The 21518-nt window shown below is 36.5% G+C and overlaps 2 protein-coding genes across 4 annotated transcripts in view; one reads left to right on the top strand and one right to left on the bottom strand.

Moving 5' to 3' along the window:
• Positions 1–11865, bottom strand: part of LOC134803304 (chaoptin) — a 61383-nt gene extending 49518 nt beyond the window's left edge. The window contains exon 1 of one of the 2 annotated variants that reach the window (XM_063776084.1): positions 11573–11865. The gene's annotated coding sequence lies outside the window, so the exon portion shown is untranslated. The remainder of the gene's footprint in view (positions 1–11572) is intronic. The other variant, XM_063776093.1, reaches the window with a different exon arrangement.
• Positions 1–21518, top strand: part of LOC134803381 (neuropeptide F-like) — a 164622-nt gene that overhangs the window by 28485 nt on the left and 114619 nt on the right. The window lies entirely within an intron of this gene.

The following is a 21518-nucleotide window of genomic DNA, read 5'->3' as shown; positions in this document are numbered from 1 at the left end:
CGCGGGCCGCATGCGGCTCGTGAAACTGTCACTTGCGGCCTGCGAGCCTCTCTGGCTATGTAATATTGAGAAACAACAATGTCTGATAAAGTCATAAATATTAACAAAGTGCGGCCCGCGTCAACTTACTCATCGTTAACTACGCTACTAAAACTACGCAAAAAAAGGTTGCCGACCGCTGGGTTAAGGGATACGATTTTAAATATGCTAAGTTGCTTAAAGTTTTTATGAGTATAAAGCAACTTATTGTTTCTATAGTACCTACCACTACCTGTCCACTATACGCAACATGCTGGCTCTTCATTCTATGACATATTAGCTTCGTAATTTTACGTGTTTTAACACCGTGATACGTCATAGTAATGTCGTGACGACGTGCTGCGCTGGACCGTAAACAAAGACGTTGCGAGAGCGGCCTTGGGGCAACGGTGCGGTCGGTCTAGTGGTCCAATTTTTGTGTTTTCCCAGCATCTTTATAGTGCATTATTTCAACCAACCATAGTACAGTTAGTACGACATATTACTGTGATTTTATACATACAACCAGGCTATTTGTATTCTAGACAAATGCCACGTATCGCGATAACCGTTAGTGCGCTAGAAAAGGTCATGGGCCTTACTTAATACAAATAAGTCATAGCCCGTCATGATTCCATGTGAATTACAAAAATAAGACTAAATGTAACATGTACTAGTACCTACACTATTTTTGTTTATATAGTTATTTAACTGGATCAGTTTTCTATAAACCAACCTCCTAATATTTAGATAATGGGTCATTTCTATGAAAATGTTCATGTTCTTATTTATTACTGGAGGGTACTTTTTGCAAGTATTTTACTGCTTGTTAAAATATTTTCAATGCTTTACAAACTTTGATATACTGGCGATGTTCGATATATATTATGTAAAAAATAATTGGGAAATTCGTACTAAATGAACTGAGCGCACACAATCAAATTCAGGCAGAATCAAATCGCAATTCGGAAAGTCCGAGCACAATTTATTCGGTTTGCGAGTGGCTAGTTAGTTACGCAAGGGTCCGAACTTTTACCGAATAAAAGCACACAAATAAGGAACTATGCGAGAGCTTTAAAGAAGTTGAACTAAATTTTGTACCTTTATCTACAAATAAAACGTTTATGTGCTGATACAAAGTTAAATGTTTACGTCAGGCTTTAATACCACGCAACTATTAAAATGATTAACCTGTCGTGTACTTTTACAAATAATGTAACATTTAGGCATCTTTTTATACAAGTAAAATTTTATTATAACTTTTTACTGGATACAATAGTGCTAATTATTTCCCTTGTCATGTTACTATAACAATATTGCCGCTGGCGCTGGTTCTAGTTCGATACATTTATGAATGAATGAATGAATGTTTCTTTATTCAGGCAATAGACCCCCCGTTATAACAGCCCCGTGGTTGTCAGAGTTAACTAACATATTCTTATGCACCTAAAGCGCCGAATAAAAATGTAGGTAAGTACTAGTGTAGTAAATAAAGGTAGTGGACCCCGCAGTAATTCCTCAGCCAGAAAAAACTTTACAGTATGATAAAGTATTAATAAATAAAAAGTATTGTATAAATTTCCAAAGAATAATAATAATAGAATTAAAGTAAATACCTAAAGTCTTAAATCGTTAATATCTTTTTACGGAAAAATGCTCCGTTCAAACTTTCTTCACCAGACATATTCATGTAACTTATTGCAACAATATATGAAATATCAAAAAAATATCCCAGCAGAAATACCAGTATTAATAAAATAAAATTTTTTGGCGTGTCTTGGACCGGCAAATTGCTCAGTCTAATTTTTTCACTGGAATGCCATTTTATTGCCGTTTTATACCTACAAAATGAAAATCTAAAAATATTCCACTCTCATTTTTTAATAGTTCTATAATACATACATTTCCATACGCATTTTTTTTGGATTTTTTTACCCACTACGCCAAATTATATTCTAAGATCATATAAGAAGAAAAAAATGACAGAGCAATTTTCCGATGAAAATGAGCGTCAAAAAAAGGAAGTATCATAAAAAAATATTCTCATGTTTGACAAAACTTTTAGATTTTTTTCTAGTATCACATACTCATACAAATAGCTTATTTTGTAAAATAATTTTGGACTGAGGAATTACTCGGTTCAATATATAATCAGATTTGTGTTTTTACCTAACTTAGGAGTTTTTTTTTTTGGATATTTATAATGTTAGTCTCGGCTCATACTATACAATAACCAAGCTGAATTTCATCGACTGAGAAATTAATGCATGGGTCTCCATACAACAACTTGCTTCATTTACTACACTATACTACTTCTCGCATTATTATTTAAAAAATCTTATATTGGAGGAACTTTACAAAGTTATCAAAAAAATTCTTTCTAGCGAATGATACAGTATAAAAGAAAAGGGACCTTGACCATTTATACGTGGACTAATATTCTGCATAGCGAAGCCTTCAATAATTACTAACACAATAGTAGAGCGATAAGAGCCTGTCATAATTTTAACCGCTGTTCTGCAAGATTATTGTAGGTACACTAGTGTAGTTTCTAGTGTAGGTAGAACCTACTAAATGTACCTATCTTCACGTCTGTGCTGTCCACGCTGTCGCATCCGATTGCGAAATTAATCTACTCTGCATATTGATACGTGAGAAGTCACTATCCGCATTGCACTATAGTGTGAAGCCCAAAATTCCTGTCGTTCATACAACAAAAGAAAGCCTATGCCGAGTAGTAGGATGAATATATTATATAGGGATGAAAAGTGATAGCATATATCAAAACGAACTAACAAATCCATTCTCAACCAACTCAGGGTCAAATCCAGACTATCCACAATCAACAACCAACGAGTCCTGAGCTATTTTGGACATATTACTTGAAGACAGCCAGATAACCTAGATAAACTGGTTGTTGTTGGAAAAATGGATGGCAAGAGGCCGAGAGGACGGTCACCCACCCGTTGGTGCCCTGCCCTTAGACAAGCCGAAGACAGGGTGAAATGGAAGCAGCTCGTCGAGGCCTCGGTGAGGGCATTTCAAGACAGGCACGACCTTCAGTAATGAAGAACACGTAAGAAGAAGAGATATCAAATTGACCTTTAGTCATAATTAATATCATACGAGTAGTAGAGTGCTCTCGAGCTCGGCTTAAGGGGCTTCAACCTTAAACCTCGGGCACACATCGTATCTCGTATGAAACCTAGATCATAAAGGTTTGACCTTGAACTTATGGAGAAAAATTCAACTAATTAGTTTTAATGAAGGCTTGTGATATCGCTGCCCCAATATTACAGGGTTCTATGTTTCACTTTTATCGAACTGAAATTTGAACATTGTCATAGTGACATTAAGTCGAATTTCAACTATCTTTAAAATGTAACATAGAACCCTGTAAAATTGGGGCAGCGATATGACAGTTACGTTTATGCTCGGGGATCTACAAATTGTTCAATGAAATCTGCTTACTGTTTGTTATTTGAAATGCATTATGTTTATACAACGTTGAAGCAGAGAAACAGGTATTAGTAGGTAGACTAGAATTTTGTAAGGTGGCACAGAGGTCACAAGATTTATGATGTCATAAGCTCTGTCTTAGAATAACGTGCAACGGAATTGCGACTCTAGCAAAAAAATACCCCATGATCCTATGTATATTGGTGGTCGTGCCTCATGTCCTTCTGTGTCTTGTTATACTTTATTACGCTGTAGCCTGTTTCCAAGCAAGGCTAATATTGGCACCCCGGTCTCAGTGCTTACTTAACACGTGTTGTTATGACACACCTTCGGCATTTGCATTCAAGACAAATGTCTGCACTGTTACTAACAAATATGAGCGCATCGCTTCCTTTCCAGTATAAGTAGGACCTCAAGTTCAATAATAACAAAGCGCATTGAGATATCACACTAACAATGGTACAGGTGGTGTACTTGGTACGGGAATGCATTGTAAAGGTATATCAATCGCTTACCGCGAACAGGTGATTAGAAAACCAGTATAAGTGCGCTATCCAACTACTCATCGTTGTTATGGGTCTCAAGAACACCTTATACTAGACCATAGGACGCGAGCGCGACTCGCACGTTCAACAGAACGCATGGCTGTGTTTTGTGGGTCAGCGCCTACCGTTCCGCGTCATGGAGGAGCTAAGATCGTTTGATTGGATAACTGCTTGGATCGGAATGATTTCACTTTTACTTGCTTATGCCGGCGAGAAGGTGATGCCCGGGATGACGTAAGCAACGGTCGAAGTTATAGCCACTATTAGCTATTAAACTGGTTTGGTTGTTTTTGTAGAACACTTTTGATTTTTGTTTTTTATTTGGTTAAATTTTAAAGGTCAACCCTAAAACCCTAACTACGACTGACATGAGGTAGGTATTTTTAAATAATATAAACATCGTACTGGTTTGTAAATGCCAAATTACAGTTGTAGTGCAGCCTTTCTTAGGCGACAATTTCCGCTTACCATCAGGTGGGCTTTACGCTTGTTAGACGCCGTCGTAATACATTTTAAAATAAAAATACATTGTGATTGAGCCCGATGTACTTAATGATATTAATAACTTATTTTAATAATGAGAATCAAAATAAAAGAAACAGAAGACATAATTACTTACATATAAAAAACAACCTATTTTTAAGTTGTTATCAATGTTACTATTCCCAACTAGCAAAATAGTCGTATAAGAATTGATTTACTCAGCCTGTAATCGTATAACAGCCGAGTTACGGTTGTTGAAACACCAATATATCGTATAATAGCGGTTAACTCGACTATTTAGCAATTTTCGCTAATTAGTGCTATAATCATGTCGTATAAACGTTTATAGCACTATCTTTTAGCACTTTTATTCCACCTTTTAATAAATGCTGAGTTAGCGCTACTAAATCACTTTTATTCAGCATAATTGTTCTATTAAAATCATATAACAGCTATAGAATAGCTAATTGTCTGAATAAGGCGCTTTAATACAACTGTTACTCAATTCTCTTCTCTGTTGCTATAAAAGCTTATTAAAAGCAATCCAATAACCATTTGGCAACAATGCTGCTGTAACAGCGCGCTTATATCATAATTCGGGTAATGGGGTTCAAACCGCTGTTATAGGAGCTGAAGTGTATTTACAGGTTTTATTCAAAATGTATTCAGCTTAGAGTACTTTTAAAGAGTTTTGAACTACATTAACAGCACAAGTCAGCCATATTGTCGTTTCAATATAGTCCGGTGGCCAACTGCATGAAACCCTACCTGATAAAAAAATAGAAATATCCTACTCTGTAGGGGTAGCTGACTTTTAGTAGCATCAACTGCTCTTGGTCGGCCGCGGCTTAATTTGGCAAATTTTGCGCAAATGGCAAAATAGTGGCACAAAAATTCATCAAAAAAAACCCCATCGTATAACAGAATTGAGGACAGCAAAACAAAAGTGGTCAGCTACATCCTGTGTTGGCAGGTTCCTGTGTCCTACCGAATTTGTGGTACAACGTGACAGCTACAATTTACCTCATCGAAAAATAGAATGAAAAAAACTGATTGTAATACCTACATTAAATTTGTTGACGTATGTCTTGGTCGGTCTCACCTTAGCCTGGCAGCTTTTGCAGTCCGTCCGCATTAAAAAAAATGTCAATGGCAGCTATCCTACCATACAAGTGACATTCTATTTTTCGATGAGGTAAATTGTAGCTCGCTTGGTACCACAAATTCGGTCGGACACAGGAACCAGCCAACACAGGATGTAGCTGACCACTTTTGTTTTTTGATGAATATTTGTACCACTTTTTTGCCACTTGCGCAAAATTTGCCAAGTTAAGCCACGGCTGTCCAAGAGCAGTTGAAGCTGCTAAAAGTCAGCTACCCCTACAGAGTAGGATTTTTCTATTTTTTTATCAGGTAGGGTTTCATGCAGTCGGCCACCGGACTATAAATCCATAAACATGGCGACATCATGTGCTATAAGTGTAGCAGTAAACGCAGTTACTCGACTTATAGTCGAATTAATGAGATATAAGAGAAACTAGATCGTGTAAGCAAATTTTTACTTATTTTAATTAATATTTTTTTATTGAAATTTAAGAAAATAGACGGCCCATGAATATATATGAACCAGTGCCTTTGGTTTTATCAATAAAGTATTTTTCGCGCTAGGTTTTACTGTATTACGTGTACTTACAGACAGTAAAAACTTATGTACACAATCACGGTAAAAATAAATGTCATGGATGACAGCAGTAAAAAAATACTTAAGTACCTTTTTGTTTTATTAGACACGTGAAGACGATTAGGCCTCAAACATAATAAAATAATTGTAATATAATCGCTTACCTGAGATCGTTTTTAGCACATATTAGTTGAATAAAAGCATTTACTGCACTCTTACACATTTTAAATGCCGAGTAAAAGCAATTCGGCTACTTTTACGAAACATTTTTGCTGAGAAAAAGCAGTGCGGCTGCTTTTATAGAACACTTTCACTGAGTAATAGTAAATTGCTAATGTTTATAGAACAAATAGTCGAATAAAAGCACTATCGTTGCTATTAAAACACTAGAAGCGCTTTTATCCACTTTTACTCAACTCTTGCAGCATCGATTTGCTTCTTATACAGCGCTTACTCGATTTTTATAACACTTTTAGTCTGTATAAGTGCGCCTTTTCGCGTTGAGTAAACGCTTACAGGATTTTTATTCGACTGTTTTTACACCTTTTATAGCACCAAAAAGCGAAAATAAAAACGTGCTCTCAACTTTTATAGCACATAGATTTGCTAGTTGGGTGTTTGCTTAAATACCTATAAATTTATAATGACATGCTTGTTATTTTGCTATTCGGTAAATTCATAAATTGTACCTAATCAAATTGGCAAAACCACTAGCCAGTAACTGGTTTGGAATGTAGTTTCGCGCACGTTTTCCGTTTTCCACATATTTTGCGGCTTGTTTATAAACGGCTAGCTTTCGGTCCTCACAAAAAGAAATCGAGCATACTAATGTGCACTCGTGCCGCCAACTGGCCTGTTCGATGGTAGCGGTAGTAAAAGTGCGTGGGGAATTTCACATGTTGAGGTACATTCGCTTCAAATAAAACGTAGGATAAAAACCAACTAGCTATATGTATACGTATAAAGGTGACATACAAACAATTCCACCTCTCTGATGATTAGTAATGCCTTAGGAGTCACATGAGCGTCGAACCTTCTTTGTGTAGAGTAGACAGTGATCATCTCGGTAACAGTTAATCAGTCATAGTTCACAATTTTCCTTAGTATAATACAGTATACCTATAGCCTCAAACTTTAACCCCTACGTGATTAATACGTGCTTGCAACATATTATAAATATATTATGTACGGAATGTAGATAGGTTTTAACACTTTTAATATAAATAAGTTTAACAGTCTATGTGAATTCTACAAAAAAATTTAACTAAATATTAAGTATATGTGTTTCATTCAAGCCAGAAAGTTACTATTTGTTATGGTAGGCCCCACCTCACCATCGAAACTGTGTCAACGTAGCTTACGCAACGTAGACCTCGCGAAGAAAATCTCTAGTATTAGACCAGTCCCGCTAGAACCACGATTAAGTCTTTATTACAACTAGATAAAGTCTAATCTAGGTTGGCAGAAGAGCATGCACTTTTGGCTCTTGGAGGCTGTACTAATGTTATTACAACATTATGGCAACTTGTATGGGAAGCTGTTCGAGCTTACTATTGAATTGGCGTGGCGTGTAAAATTCCGACGCGTTTTTAAGTGATATCTTGCATGGTTTCATTTTCTTCCTGACTATTATGTGCAGTAATTATGATACCTTAGTAGAGGAATTAAAGTTAAGAATTCCCAGTGAATGATTTAATAAGGTTAATTTGTTAAAAAATAATTTTAGCATTTTACGTGTATAAATTAAAGTTTTTTGACAATAAAATATGTAATTAATTCGAAAAAATTGCAAAGCGATCTTAAAAAAAAGAAACTTAGTTATGTTGTGATTTAGCAATCGAAGGGGTTTCATGTCAAGGCATTGTTTGTCATATTCAAAGGAATTGCGTCAATATAAGTGGCGTCCAATAAAGACGAAATAGTTATTATTTATGTAAACATAAACAAAATACGAAATGAGGTCAGTGCAGGTAGGTAGACTAGGTAGTGTTAAGTTATTTTATGTTCATATAACAGGTCATTACATAAAGTGCAACTCTGCAAGTGTGAAATATCTATTAGAAGGGTCAATTATTCTTATTGGTATATTAGAACCGCACACCAGGCCTTGCGAATTAGTTTTTAAGACATGTACATAGGGATCATTATTGCTTTGCAGCTACTGTATTTCAAGCTACAACCTACAAGCTACAAGGTTTAGTAGGTACGCAGATTTGCTTGTGGCTGAGGTCTTGATTTATTGCTGAACCTAAGATAATTCAATGGGCCTTGATAGTTTTAGGACTATCAACCGCTACTGGTTAATACATTCATAAATGTCAAACTCTATAATATTTAATAATAATAGGAACTAGATTAATAAATAAGTATAATACAAATATAGGTTCCTAAATACTAAACATACAAGTTAAATACATAGTATAAGGTGCACTTGAATGAGTGTTACACCTATTACTAGTCAACGTAGTACACCAATTCACCGTAAATGGCTCCTAGGTTTTTATTTACAATGCCATTTCAACCCAGACTTTACACTCTAACTAGAGAGAAAAATGTTTTAGATGTAGATGTTTTTCCACTGGAAAAATTGAAAGTTTATGTGAGTATTGAATGGTGTGATAGTATTACAAAGCGGCAAGAAGCTCGCGCCCATACCGCTGCAGAAGACAACAATAGTGGCACGTGGAGAGAATATCAATTGAATTTTCTCCTTTTCACACAGTGGCTACGAGTACTAAGCAGTTTGGTAATGGCATTTTCTGGTAACGATACAGGAAGTTAGACAGGAAATATAAAGCGTGTTCTTATTTGAAATCAACCCAACTGCACCGGACTGTCTCTATTTTAGCCTAAGTAATGGTTGACTGGTAGAGAATGAATTGAGGCCATCCAAATCGTTGCAGACTTGTCTTGGTCTAACTCTAGGTAATATTGAAAGTTTACATAGGTATGTGCGAACATTTATTTATGTCCACCAAACGTTTAACACGACATTACAGATTAATAAGCAAAATGTATTATCTTGACACGGCTCACAAAAAAAATTTGATGGCATGCATTTATTAGTTTAACTCTAAATAAAGGTCTTGTCCCAGTTTAAATGGTCGACCTCCACTTGGCAGTATCGTAACAAACGATTTGCCAAGTGGGCCGTCAAGTTAATGTTTTTTAGTTCGCCCAGGCCATGTTACTACTGACTAGCACAGGCAGGAAGCGTCTCAGGAAAACTAGTATATCTGAGACCTAGAGATACGTAACAACTTTGGGTAATCGAGAGCGCATTTATACTGGTCTAGTCTAAAAGTTAGACGCGTGCGACGAGTAAGCGTTTTGTGGCGTTTACAAAACCGTCCCCAGACCGCTTATAGAAGTAAAAGTACGTATTACAACTAATGGCTGTCCTCAACTGCACTAATCCACCTATTGATTTTAAAACTGGGTTCTAACGTAATGTTTTATAATGGTAATAAGTATCTAATGAGCAGAGTAAATTGTGGTGTGGTGCGCTGCAAAAGTACACATTGCTCGCATTGTTACTAAATACAGCAAAGTACCAAAAGATTAATATTACTGCTCTGGCTCCTACAGCGAAATATTTTCTCTCTGATTGACACACATATTTCTATCTATCTTAAACTAAACTCTACAGAAATAATTTAACTAATTTCTAATTAATTACAGAACTTACCAGTCTTTTTAATACCAATTTTATTTTTTTACATTTTAAGGTATAATTGTCTACACCCATTAATAAATGTATTTCTGTTTGATATCAATATTTGACCTGTGAGTCATTTACGATTTACAAGGAATAGGAAAATAATTAGTAATGCAAATTGTCACGTCATCAGCATCAAACCTAGTAACTAGTAGTAAACACGTATGAATCACGCCTAATTCATCAATTAACTGCGAATACATTGCCATATGTAATAGTATGGACTGTATGGAGGTACGATCGGAGATGAGACTTGAATGTGTGTAGGGAAAATTTTGAGAAATGCGTAAAAATTAAAATTGTTATTTATGAAATACATACATTGGTGCGGAATTTAAGTCTATTATAAATCGTCGGGTGACAAGCAAAAGTCACTAACTAACACCATTGAAATTATTGGACAATAAACCGTGTTACAAGTGTAATATAGTGCATTGTTACTTTAATTTTTTGATAGTACTTAGTGACCTTTGCTTGTCACCCGACGAAATGTTCCTGGGTAATAATCTGAAATGATGAGCGAATGCGCGAGCGAACACAATGAAGTTGATTGATGATGATCATACTAAAAAACTTTTCCCAAACGAAGAAAATACAAAAAACAGCCATTTCACACCACAAGAGGTCAAAGTAGCCGATACGTATACGTTACGTTACTGTCTCTATAGAGATAGCAGCGATGTTTTTTCGTGATATTCATATACATAGGTCCCACGGGATTAGGGTTACCAGATGACAGGAATTTTCCTGACATGTCAGGAATTTTGGCCTTTTGTCAGGAATGGGGACGGAACACGAAAATGTCAGGAATTTTTTGAATTGGTAGACTTTTTTTATAAAGTACTTACCTTTTTATTTACTTAAATTAATACAAATAATAAATGAATGAAATGTATTTATTTGTCAGAATATGGTACATTGATGTGATCTTAAATTAGAATGAATTCAAGAAGTGCAAATATGAATGTCAGGAAAAATATTCGGAAATCAGGAATTTTGTCAGGAAATTTCAAAATTTGTCTCTTGTAACCCTACACGGGATGCTCTATCTCTAGGTCTGTGTGAATATTGTATGTATATGGGACGTGTTTACACGTCAGTGATTTCTACTGTACCTACTCAGAACGACGCGACGTAGTATGGTCACTTTTTCCATTCCAGATCATTACTCCGGAACCATCCAAATGTAGGAATATGTACCTATACCTACCTACTTTATTACCGAATTTAAAAACATTAATTCGTCTAATGTATGTAGGTATTTTCGCGCGCAAAATAACACATTCCTTATCAAAACAATACTGTCTACCTAATGGTTTAATTATTATGTTACCATACATGACATTTATTATAAATATTTTATTTCTCCTTTTAAGTCACGTATATTCGGTTTTCTCCTAGAATACAAACTGCTTAAAATCTGTTTCGTCTCATCAATATGCCACGACCCGAATATTTAGACCTAATAAATATCTCAAGCAAAATGGGCCACGCAACCCTTAATAAAATATGATATTAAATTCCTTTCCTTTGGTTGTTTTCCCAACTAGTTATACAATTCATATTAATTAATGATAAAATTAATCTTGTTTAATTCGCATTTAATTGACATAATCAAAGCAAGTTCATAAATAAATAAATTGTATGTTAGTTATAAATATTATTTACCTCAAATCCTCGGCGACGGGTCGGATGAAAATCTCAGAAACTTGTATTGAACGAAAATGCACCAACCCTGAACTTGACGTCATTCGTTGCTATAGCAATTCCCAGGGAGAGCGCTCGCAAGCATCCAAACACACAATAAAAAAAAACAAAAATCACAAAAAATTACATAAATTAGGCACCTTATTTTTAAGATTTTTCAAGCATTTGTATATTGAAACTTGTTTTTTATATTCGCTCGGTTTTCTTCGGCAGCGTTCGGTACGCGCTACGCGACGGCACGGGGCGCACTACGTAAATGTCAGCGCAATCGGCACATGTGCGAGCGAAGGTAAGGCCGCGCGCTGATTGGTTCTGTGCGATTGTTTTTTTTAATAAGTAATTTAATTAAAAAGTTGAGATTTTTTTTTAATGTATAATCTTTGAAGTAGTTTAGAGGGTCGGATGATGACTGAATGTGTACATACCAGAATCCTATTATGTTTATTCGTTTCCATATACAAACCAAAAACCAAAACAAAACCAAAACCAAAACAGCAGAACCAAAGTAACCGATGTAGCCCTTCGAATCGCTAAACTTAAGTGGCAGTGGGCGGGGCACATTGCCCGTAGAACCGATGGCCGTTGGGGCGGAAAGGTTCCCGAGTGGCGACCACGTACCGGAAGGCGCAACGTGGGTAGACCCCCCACAAGGTGGACTGACGACCTGGTAAAGGTCGCCGGAGTCCGCTGGATGCGGGTGGCGCAAGACCGGTAATTGTGGCACTCTTTGGGGGATGCCTATGTCCAGCAGTGGACGTCCTCTGGCTGATATGATGATGATGATGATGATGATGTTTCCATATACCATAGGCGCAAAATATTTTTTTTTCTTGATTTGTAAAAACTGATCGATTACCTATTCGTAAAGTATATGGTAATTTATATTTTACTCCTGATGGAGGCCTAATCAGATATAATAAACTTGATAAAATATGAATAGATAGAGAGGTTTGTTATCAATTTCTTATGGATTTGACCTGTCAGCTGCCAACAAAAAATACTATCTGAATAGGCCTCTAGAGGTCTCACAGAAATGACAGAAATAAGCTATTCAAAATCATAAAAAAATTTACTTAACAACTCCATTTCTCTCTGTGTCTTTATGAAACAGGTTCTTATTTAATATTTGTGTTTCTTGTTGTTGTAAAAGTGTTTTTTTGTTAAAATAGGGAAACAAGATCTATAACTTATTGGGACGACGCTCTACCCTTATACATGTATGTATAAGTAGAGACGTATTCAGAAAATATAGAGTTTTTCTTGAATCTACTTTTAATTATAAGTAATATTTTGTAATTAGTAGGTAAGTATTCATAATGCATCGCACTTGCACTCGTGTTTTGTGGGAGCGTGTTGATCTAAGAATCGGTATCATATTTATTTTATTAAATCGGAATATTGATGCTTCCTGACGTATAACAGTTATGTTTACTTACCCCACTAGGTATTATCCCACACTAGGTATCAGTTACTAGGGAAAGTAAATTCCTAGTATTATATTAAAGGAAAACTCTCGCCAATCAGCACGCACCTTTACCCAGTGCGAGCGAGAAGGCAAATGGCCGGGGTTGTACATCCGCTTTCCCCGCGTTATGTAAGTTACGGGTGGCCCTGGAGCCTGCGCTCCCCGCCACGCACCCCTATCCGTAGATTCTCATTGCTTCCCGAGCGCTGGCAATTCAAACGCTTAGGCGAACTACCCTAACCTGTGGTCTACACATCAGTAACATCGACGCGTAGCCCCAGATCGGGGTTCTAAAGGTTCATCTGAGCATTCAACTAGCCTGCGCATGGCAAGCAATTTCAATTTGCCCCCAGCCCGGCCATTTCTAACTTCAGCACAGAGCGAACACGCGAACTTTTGGGAAAACGTCAAACGAACGCGCGTTTGGGGATGGAGGATTTGTTTTTGGTTTTTCACAATTGAGCGAGAAAGATTAAAGATCTTGAAAAATAATTAAATAAGCTTAGAATCTCAAGAAGTGAAATAATTAAAAAAAAATATTGTGAGTATTGTTAGTAGGCAGGACGGTCACGAAAATTTTCTAAGGGAAATTTTAACACGGTTCGGTTGCTGGAAAACCTTAGCTCCCGATCCAGGCCTGGGCCTTCTATTTGGGTTACGGGAATTTAGACCTCATTGTCTGCGGAAATAAAACTCATCAAGAGCGTAATTTGTTTATCAATTTGGAGTGGTATCCTTTATTGTATTCTTGTCGATGTTCCGTTTTCATTTCTGGAACGCGATTTGTTTGGGTTTTAGCAGTGAGATTACGTGATTTTTAATGACATTCGAGGTTTTGGTGAATTTGACTGACAATTTCATAATATCCAGCTGATATCGTACGCGTCATGTATTTCATTCGTGCTGCAAATTATTGATTTACCTACCTATATTAATGTAGAGTCAACTTTGATCTGAAGATTACTTTAATAACCCCCGATCCCCGACTATGTTTGACACCAATGTCTGTCTGTCTGTCAGTGTGTTTATCTGTCGATGCGGTTTTTACGTGAAAGCGCGTTTGCTTGCGGTAGTTCTTGCTAGGCTTGGTTATTTGATAGAAATCGATCCAGCAATTTGCGGAGTATCAGTTCCTTTCCAAAATGATGTAAGGCATTTTTGACATAAAATGGATATTGTTGGGATATAACGTTTTTTTTATATTTAGGTAATACATAGTTATTCTCAGAAGTGAGTTAGGGAGGATGCAAATGTAATTTAACCACTTTGCCCACTTAAATTAGCTATACCGGGTGTGGCCTGTAACATGAGCAAAAAATTAAACTGTAGGTTGTACTCATCATACTGACCAACATTTGTTCAGCGACTTTTAAAAATAACTTGTGGTTTGATTTTTAATACACTTTAAAGTTTATTCTAAGACGCAATGTATTGCGAATTTTGTTAGGTTTAAGGCGTGACAAGCAACGTCAATCACAATGATATGGCATGGCGATGGCGTCCATTGAGAGTCTAAATACTTCATAATTTTTAAAAGTTGTTGAACAAAAGTGTCACGGTTTGAGGAGTACAATCTATGTTTTAAATCTTTGCTCGTGTTACAGGCCACACCCGGTATACCTACTAACGGTATATCTGTACCTATAACTTAATGTCGTGTTATTCTGTATTTTACAGTTTTTACACAATGGATTGACAAGTTTTTTTATCGCGTATTTAGTAACTAATAAAGTGTCACATATGTATAGGTTACATTTCATACGAAAATATATAATTAAATTAAGTTGTAAATTGTGCCAGTTTAACAGGAACATAAAAGGGGCACCTAAAGCGATAATTAAAGGTGCGGATAAAAACAAGGGGCTGAGATCCGTAAAAAGTAATGCCACGGCAAAATTAATTGTGCTATACAAAATATAGGTATACATACGCACAGGTATGTTGTTACCCTCGCTTTCTCAATGCATCACAGGTGAACCAATATAAGTATGGTCCCCAATTGCACGAACTTACTACGTTTCTCCAGCTCATATATATATCGAGAAGGCTTCGATTGAAGCACATGGTAGAGTCTGTGCGGAAAGAGAAGAGTCGTAGATTGTATTGGTTCCCATATATTCCACGACTCTTCTCTTTCCGCACAGACTCTAGCAGTCGTTTGTCCTCAGTAATGGGTATTTAACCAGCCACTTCTTTTTGTGCCTTTTAATGAAATATAAACCCGACCCGTTACGAGTTGAAAGTGTTCCAGCTGCGATCGCGTCATTACGTGCACTTCAGCTCGTTTGTGGTGCGCGTGCCGCGGCCGCTGCTGGAAGCCATCGCGAACACGGACTTCTGGCCGAAGGGTGTGATATTTCAGCGGTTCCGTGGGAATCTGCCGAATCCTACACCAGAGCAAGTGACGCCGCAACAGAAAACTGCGTCACGAAAATGATTTTTTAGTATTTAAGTTTTTTATTATTGTATATATAATATGTTAGTTTGTAAGGTATGTATCTATGGGCCTTAGTAGCCTGAAAATAAATGCTTTGATTGATTAAGTAGGTAAAATTAAGTAGGTATCCAGCCAGAACAAAGCCTTAAACTTGGCGTATAAGCACAGTGTATAAGTAGCTTTTGAGTGGAAACCAGTTGTCAAGTGCTGTGTAAAAGCCCCCCTCAATCTCCTTGCCTTAAATCGCAGTTTTTATTTAGAAAAAAACAACAAAGGATCTACCTACAGACATTGGAGCTTTACGCAGCGTAGCAAATTAATTTCAAAAATGGGAGATTTACCCATTAGGAACATTGGTATTCATACATTTCAGTATTTAACTTAAGGGGCCCACAGATTACCAGTTCGCCGGACGATATCAGCCTGTCAGTTAAACGCAAAATTTGACAGCTCCGAACAACTGACGGGCTGATATCGTCCGGTGAACTGGTAATCTGTGGGCCCCTTTATGGATCATAGTTGCAGTATTGGAAGTCGGACGGTATTACGGTACCTATGTCACTGCTTCTCACTATAACATCAATAAACACAGGATTATCTGATATTGCTCGTAAGTTGATCAAGTTGCACAATTAAAATGTAAATCCGTTCATGGCTGCTTCCCCTCGGAGCTCGGAAGATATCGAAATAAGCGTAGACTGGCGAAGGGGCAACGGGGGCAATTAAGGACAACCACTCGCCGGCAAATTATATTTGAGAAGGTAAACTCTGTTGATTAATTACTGAATAAATAAAAGCGGACGAATCACGTACCTGTGACAGATGAAATACTATTTAGCGCCTCGACTATCCCACTAACCCGGGGTTAACCGGTTGAACCTAGAGTTACCATGGTTACCAGTACAATTTGACACTGGGTTAACGGTTAAACCGGTTAACTCCGGTTTAGTGGGATGGTGCAAATGGCGCTTAGTTTGTAACTATCTGTTAACTCATTAAGGAAAGCGAGGAAGCAGGGCATCATCATTATATCTCACTCATTCATTGTTAAAACTTTAAAAGCCTTACGATCCAAGAATACTACGCTTGACACTGAGTCTTAGAACATTTAGTAACTGGAGACGCCTTGGCTGTCATTTTCTGTACAAAACTGTCTGCCGATTTTTGCGGGAGAGGGGACATCAAATGTATTGCTATTTCTACATGATTTGTACGTAACGTACAAATAGCCATGTCAGTCCATACAAAAGTTTGCACTATTGTGCAAGGTTTTCGGCAGAGGGGTAAGCTCTTAAAGGCGACTCCGGTTATTAAATGCTCTAAGCAGCACTCAGTGCTTCAAGCTTACGTCGCTGTTGAGTTGTCACTTTATGGTAACATGGCAAATTCTTAATTACGTATTTTTTTCCTTATGCAATAATTATTCACTTTTGGAAGGGTTTCCACGGAAGACCAGCGTATAGGTATACCTTGACACCAAGCTGAGTGAAAATCTTTTCTGTGATATTATAGTCATTAATTAGTTAAGTTGCTTTTGTTTAAACTTCCTGAATATTTTTTATCTTTTTTATACAAAATATGCAAGTTAGACATGCTTAGTTTTACATCAAAATTAAAATGTACTTTTTAAATAATTTTATTTAAAGTCATATTTTAAAGACTTGCCAACATAAGGAAACAACTGCAACTTTATCATCATGCAGTTATTTAAAAAATAAAGAGAGCCTTAATTAGTTGGTATGGTGCAAAATAATATGCTACACTCATAACCTTCACCAAATCATCAGCTTCTCGTCGGTCGTAGGTAGGGTTTGCAATCCGGATCCGAAATGTATGAAATTATCCGGATCTGGATCCGGATCCGCGGATCTTCCCATACATTTCGGATCCATCGTGCAAACCCTAGTCGTAGGCGTTTTCCAGTATGTCCTTGCCTTTCCAAAACTTCCAACCAGGTTTCATTTTGTTTGAAAATTTATGTTCAAATTAGTGTTTTGGTTTATTTTGTATTTTAGTAAACGTAGGTACAGTTCGCAAGTTACAAAATACATTATGAAAGTTTGTATTTTCAAGTAAGTAACTGAAACTCGTTACCTAGCAATTTAAGCAAAAGGCCGGTCGATTATTTCCAAGTTTCTATCTACTAAACTAAGTTTAAAGTCGAAAATCGATAGTTGCTGCCTTGAACTGATCGCCCGTGCCGGAATACCTTTGTCCGTATGTACCTATTCTTTGAAGTAGGTTAAATAAGTATACACTAACTATTTATTACCTGCTGTCGAGACTGCACTGCGAGTAGCAAGTTCTAAAGATTCTAAAGGAATATTCGTTTAAAATTTTTGGGTTACATATTTATTCTTTCATTGACGATTCTCGTTTGTGTAACTCATATTCACTAAATTATCAATCAATCAATCAAAGTTTTACTTTAATTTTTCTCACATTTCTTAGCGCCACTTGCATCATCCCACTAACCCAGGGTTAACCCGTTAAACTACCACCAAGTGTCAAATTGTACTGGTAACCACGGTAACTCCAGGTTTATCCGGTTAACCCCGGTTTAGTTGAATGGTGCAAGTGGCCCTTAGTCAATATTTTTTTGATAATTCGGGCTTTTGAATTCAAGTTATAAATCGAGTATTTTCAAATCTCAAGCAGTTTTCCAGGAGCCAAGATTAAGTTTTCTGCTATTAATAGAACGTCGAATAAAGGCATAAGTTACCTCTGACAGTTTGCCGATATCTAGAGCGGACCGTGCCGCACAGTAACTAGGTTTTAAACAGTACCTACTCGTACACGATAATGCTGCCATGATGATGATTATGATCAGACAGAAGCAAAATTTATGATAGGTAGGGAGTTCCCATATCGATAAATTTAATTAACAATGCTTTTCCCATTTAATCACATCACGTTTGCCTTTCTTTTTAGAACTTGTTAATCTGACAATCGCACCAGGGTTTATAAGTAGCAAATGTTGGATTTGATACTATTTAGTTACCGTTGTAACTACTCGTTGCTATGGTAGGTAGGTAACTTACCTAATACAGGTACCAGTGACCAAGTGACCATACTCCATATTATAATAAGTACAAAACTAGTATTTTGTTAACTGAAACCGAAGTTTGGTTCAAATAGGTACCCGATATTAATATTTGTTAAACGAGTTAACTTCAAATACTGTTTACCATTGTATCCAACTCGGATCGACCTTTGTATTGTAATTTAAATTTTGTAGGAAACTAAACTATCGTTTTACGTCAACAAGGGTAGGCGCTTCGTATTGAAATTTACTGTTGGGGAAGACAGTTTGTTTTAAGAATTCTGTGGTTTCTCGAAAACTTTGCTCTTACCTGAATAATTTAATAATTAGGTATTGCTAAGAGTTGACCCAATAAACTGCGAAGAAATGTTTACATAAACAAATACTTTTATTCAAGCTTTTCTATATTAGGTTTACGTTAAGTTTATCTTTAGGTCAATATTTTATTGATTTAATTTGTAATACATTTTTCATTCTAAGTTTCAAAGTCTAACCTAGGTACTTATGGTCAGTGTAAAGTAAAATATCTAAATAACAAGACACATTCATAGCTGAATAGCTACTTATTTACACGTAATAAAGAAACGCGTAGTTATAGTCATGTAGATTATGTCATATAACTGGCCGAGGGTGAACCTGCGGCTGAAACCATACTAATTTGTGTTAGGTATAGCTCGCAAATCGAGTTAGCTGAAGCCACACTCGGAACGGAAGTCGAGTTCGCAAGGAATTAGAGAAACGTGGCAACGGAGGTGACAAGTATAAGACAATGTAAAATTCAAAGATTTTTTTAGTAAGGGTAGTTCGAACATCGAACTGGTTTCTATGCTCACTCAATCACTTTCTCGCAAAACTATAAATACAATTCGGCACATAATAGTTCTTAAGGTGAATCAAGAAAAGTACTGACTTGTTATCTCGGATTTTATATCCTTTAAATGGTACTAGAAGTGTATCCATCATCAACATATACTCAACCGTAAGCTAGTAGTTTTTTTGGCTGACTGGTATACTATGTTGATGAAATGATGATAGGATTGATAGGTAATGAATTTATCTTAGTTGGCCATTTTGATGGCTACAAGGCAAAGCAAGGCTAGCAAGGCTACACTTGTCCACCAATATATCATGTGCAAAGAACATCGGACTCATCCAGAAATATATGAACAAGATATTACCATTGCCCCCGCCATGCGAGTCGCACAAGTTTCACAACAGCACATGCCCTTACTACCAAACGTAGCACGTACCTACTCTCCCTAAACTTATAGAATTCAACCTTAACTGCTTTGAAATAGAATATATAATTCGAATCACTACAGATAATCGCTTTCAACGACGGAAAGGGTATGTTATGGACTTAGGGAATACATACAATTGTGAGAGAATCTTCCGATTCCGCGTTGCATCGTACTAACTGGAACATGTTTCGCAATCTCGTATCAAAGAAAATGTTGTGTTACTCAAAATTCAACTTTATTTTCATTACAGATAATGCCGTTTCGCTATTATTATATCTGTCTGATATTACATTACTTATATTTAACTAAGGATAATAAGTCTAACTGCGGAGTAAGTTACATCGCCGATTGAATAAGTTACGGCGCGGCGCTGCGCTGTAGCGCATTAGATAAAATGAAAGGTTATTCAATTAGCCGAAAAAAATACCGAATAATTTAAAACATTTTGATACGTTCGTGCAAAAAAAAATACTGTGAGCGTATTTCAAATATCCGTAACAATTTCATTTCGTTCGACTCGTAATACGGGTCTATGTGGCTGTTTGATCTTGATTCTTAAAAATTGTTCGTATTGTTAACATAACATAATTAATAACAACGTTTCTACATTGTGGTATAGGTGGATACGCGAGCTCAGATCATCAGCTGCCTTGACCGCTAGTGCAGCTGTCCCCTTTGAATTAATAAATTGTCTGATAATTGTTTAAATACCGAGTCCCTGATGTGCAATCCAAACCCAAATTAAATTACCTTAAGTATTAGCACTTCATGTAGTTTACAAACGGAAACCTTATTTTATTGGATCACTCTATTACTCGCGTACCTGTCGGTCTTTCCGTCTGTCACAGCTAATTTGGCCCGAAATTATTAGACCGATTGAGTTGACATTTAGCACACATAATGTAGTAATAATATGTATGTATAAGTCAGTGACAAAAAGAGTAAATAAACTAATTTTAAACTTGGCGGCCATTCTTTGCGGGTGCAAAAATAATAAAATTAAAAACAAAAGTTTTGCAAATTATATTGTGTGACAATGAATGAAAGGGCTTTTTAACTATTGGGCCTAAAATAAAAGACGAATACCTATGACGACACCTCAAAAATCCATCAACCGTTTTAAGCTTGCCTAAGAAATGGACATATGAAAAACAATTACTCCCCCTTTTTCGTTAATCGAGTAAACAATAAGTTTTATGAAAAGGTGGCCTGCACCCGCGCGCGCGCATCATCCTGTCATTCGTTGCTCATGCGCGATTGGATAATAACTTGGCCGCCAATTAAAGGGTCGGAGGTGACTGCGACTGTCTCAAGTGGCGACGCCCGGTTCCTGTGTAATTAGGACCCTAACACTAATCTAATTTGTTGTTTCTTGCTTGTCCAATCTTATGTTACTTTTGCATAATGTAGATACATTTTCAATAATAATATATTCCTAATATATCAATGTAACCTTTATAGAAAAAAATCTCATGGCAAATAAAAGTTTTCGCCTAAATTTGTAAATAACAAAATGTGTGTCTTGTAAGATGTATAAATAAAAGTGTACCTACACTTCCAAAAAGAGGCTAAACATCGGTTGGCCCATTTAGTTTTACCCTTGGTCCTAATATTTAATATCAATTTTACTTTAGCTTTACACGACCGGTCTAATTAGGGTGTGTAATGTTTAATATAATTATAAAAAAATCTATCATATATTTGTTATAACGCTATTTGAT

This window comes from Cydia splendana, chromosome 2 (assembly GCF_910591565.1).
Source record: "Cydia splendana chromosome 2, ilCydSple1.2, whole genome shotgun sequence".
NCBI lineage: Eukaryota > Metazoa > Arthropoda > Insecta > Lepidoptera > Tortricidae > Cydia > Cydia splendana.
This window is presented reverse-complemented; position numbering and strand designations above follow the sequence as displayed.